Source organism: Trichechus manatus, unplaced genomic scaffold (genome assembly GCF_000243295.1).
Source record: "Trichechus manatus latirostris isolate Lorelei unplaced genomic scaffold, TriManLat1.0 scaffold00236, whole genome shotgun sequence".
Classification (NCBI taxonomy): domain Eukaryota; kingdom Metazoa; phylum Chordata; class Mammalia; order Sirenia; family Trichechidae; genus Trichechus; species Trichechus manatus.
This window is the reverse complement of record NW_004444172.1, coordinates 187,165-190,534: the sequence shown is the minus strand read 5'-3', so window position 1 is coordinate 190,534 and position 3,370 is coordinate 187,165. Positions and strand designations below refer to the sequence as shown.

The window sequence follows — 3,370 nt, the reverse complement described above, 5'->3', positions numbered from 1 at the left end:
GCTGGCAGTGATGGCCTTTGACAGGTACAAGGCCATTAGCAACCCCTTGCTCTATACAGTCCACATGTCCAGCAGGGTGTGCTCCATGCTCATGGTTGGGGTTTACCTGGTGGGCGTGGTGGATGCTTTGATACATACAACGTTAAATTTTCGCTTATGTTTCTGTGAGTCAAATGAAGTCAACCATTTCTTCTGTGATGTCCCTCCTCTTCTGTTGCTGTCTTGTTCCGATACGCAGGTCAACGAGTTAGTGATGTTCACCATTTTTGGCTTCATTGAACTGAGTACCATTTCAGGAGTTCTTGTGTCTTATTGTTACATCATCCTCTCAGTCTTAAAGATCCACTCTGCTGAGGGAAGGTTCAAAGCTTTCTCCACCTGCACCTCCCACTTAACTGTTGTTGCAGTTTTCCAGGGAACTATGCTCTTTATGTATTTCCGACCAAGTTCTTCCTACTCTCTAGATCAAGACAAAATGACTTCATTGTTTTATACCCTTGTTATTCCCATGTTAAACCCACTGGTATACAGCCTAAGAAATAAGGATGTGAAAGAGGCTCTCGAAAAACTGAAACTTAAAATACTGCTTTAAATAGTTATACACACACATAAGCAGTTGTTGTTTTCTTTACCTCATATAGTACCGTATGATGTGGTCCCAAATACTTTAATACAATGAGTATTTATACAAATTCTCTACTATATCAATTATTAGGTACTTTTCTAAATATGCTATACTTATTTTTATGTGTTTTCAATTTAAATACAGTACTCTCTAATTTTAGAGTACTTTCTTACCTCCTTCTTAGTGTATCAAAATTTTTTTTTCAATGTTTCTTTTATGCATTAAACTCAGTTATTCTAGGAGTTATTGATTGTTTATTTAAAGTCTATTATACATCTTGGCATTTTGTATTTTATGGCCAATCCAGTAGTTTCTATACTAACGAATTCTATAATCCAGTGTAAATGGCTAACTTTAATTAGATAATAATTCAAATAATTCATAACAAACCATAAAACATCATGAAATGAAGAGGCAAGGTGTTCTTAATCCAAAGTAAAACGTCTCAGCCTACTGTGGAAAGAAGAAAAATTTCTTTGAAAAGGGGACATGTAGTTTCTGATCTAAATAATGAATGCAGATGCAAAGTGGGGGAGAGGAAAGTATTCTAGGCAGAGGGATTGGCAATTAATGATCACGAGGTGGATAGGACTATGCCCATTTAGAGGAAATGAAGCCCCAAATTATTAGATCTAAAGGAGCAAAGAGAAGGACCTTGGTAAAGTCCATCTTTGTGCTGTAATTCGTAACTCTTTCCTCCCTTCCTCTAGGAAGATTTCCTTTCGTTCCCACTCCACAACCCATCTCAGGCCTGAGTAAATTACCCCAGTCTTGGTTCATAAACCATTCTCTCCTCAAGGCATCATTTTATCTGTCATTTGCTTTATTAAATCATTGCGTATAGGCTGAAATTATGAGCATTCTGTGATGATGAGTGTTTCATGCCTGTTGTAACAAGCACCTTCAATGTGTCCATGACATAGAATGGAAAAACAGATATATAATAAAATCAATATACTCAATAACATTTTTTGAGTGATGTTTAGACGGCAGTCAAAATAAAATAAACTGAGAGAATAGTTAGTATACACCCTGAATATATTTTTTACACCTTGCAAGAAAGTTCATAATATGGTTATGGTTATTAGAGGTAATGGATCTATAAAGATATGCATATTAATTACTTGAGAATTAAAGGGTATTCATTTGGGTACTTTCTTGATGTGTGCCTACGTCATCAGGCTCTGTTCTAGTGTTTTGACAGCCAAAACAAAACAAGCAGCTTCTTCAGAAAACATGGATATAGCCCTGTATGTAAAGGACTATACAAGTGGTTAAGTTCGACAGCTGCTAATCAAAAGGTTGGCAGTTCTAATCCACCCGCTGTTCCTTGGAAATCCTATGAGGCAGTTCTACTCTGTTCTAGAGGGTCACTGTGAGTCAGAATTGAACCGACAGCAACAGGTTTGTTTGTTTGTTTTTGATACAAGACTCAAGGTCACTCTTAATTATTCATTACAAATGTAGAAGCTAAAAGCCACTGAATGTCATAGGCAATATAGCTGCCATTGCAAAATGTCGTTTTATGAAAACATTTCAGAATTCCAGTAAATCTACTTTTCCAAGTGTCATTTCCTTGTGGAACACTCTGATATGTTTGGAAAAGGTAAGATGGTGGAAAAAGTATATGGGGAGGGATTGTTTTGAATCCATCTTCCACAGTATTTTCTCCATTAATCCATACTCTTTTGGAATTGTTACTTATGAAAAGCAGAATGGCATAAAAGTGTGGTTTACATATATTAATGTCCAAACAAAGTTTTGGGGGATACCAGGTTCAGTAGATTTTTTCTAATTCAGAAGATATACTCATGGCATCTAACTAACTTATCTTCCTTCCATATCACAGTTATATATTACACCATCAAAGACTGATTTGGTTTGCATATTGGCCTCTTTAATCACATCTAGTGGGTTTAAAGTGAAGAAAAGGAAATTTTAAGCCAGATAAATGATTCATTTTATGCTCAATAAATAGATATCTGAAACAGATTAAACAATTTGATTAATTGCAGACATCATCACCCTGAATTTTGTGCAAGGATAGATTGAATAACTCCTTCTTGGGAATCTTTTTTTTAGGGAACTTATGTTTTCAAATGGAAACCCTGGTGACATAGTGATTAAGAGGTCGGCTGTTGACCAAAAAGTCTGGAGTTCGAATCCACCAGGCACTCCTTGGAAACCACATGGACTGTTCTACTCTGTCCTTTGGGGTCGCTATCAGTTGGAATCGACTCAATGGCAATGCATTTGGTTTTCGTTTTTCGGTTATGTTTCAAATAGGAACTTTGTCAGACGGCCTGAACTAATCCTTCTATATTTCTCCTTGGGATTCTACAGAAATGGAGAAAATTTAATATCAAAGGCTTTAATCTGTCCTAGACTGTCTACAATCCTCACTGTTACTTTCCAGTCTCTCACTCTTTACGTCACACCCTTCTCACGCATCTACAAATGACTGATGGCAAATATTATTATCCGAATACCATACTACAAAGGTTTGCAGGCGGTGTGTTAATAAAACCAAAACCAAACCAAACCCATTGCCATCGAGCTGATTCTGACTCATAGTAAACCTATAGGACAGACTAGCACTGTCCCATTGGGTTTGAAAAGAGTGTCTGGTTGATTCGAACTAATGACCTTTCATTTAGCAATCGAGCTCTTAACCACTGCACCACCAGGGCTCCAGTGGGCTAATATTATAGGTGAATTCTTATATCTTGACTCCTTTCTTCAGCC

The 3,370-nt window shown here is 36.9% G+C and overlaps 1 pseudogene; it reads left to right on the top strand.

The window, feature by feature from the left end:
- Window positions 1-592, top strand: part of LOC101341792 (olfactory receptor 5W2-like) — a 935-nt pseudogene extending 343 nt beyond the window's left edge.
- Window positions 593-3,370: the final 2,778 nt, after the last annotated feature.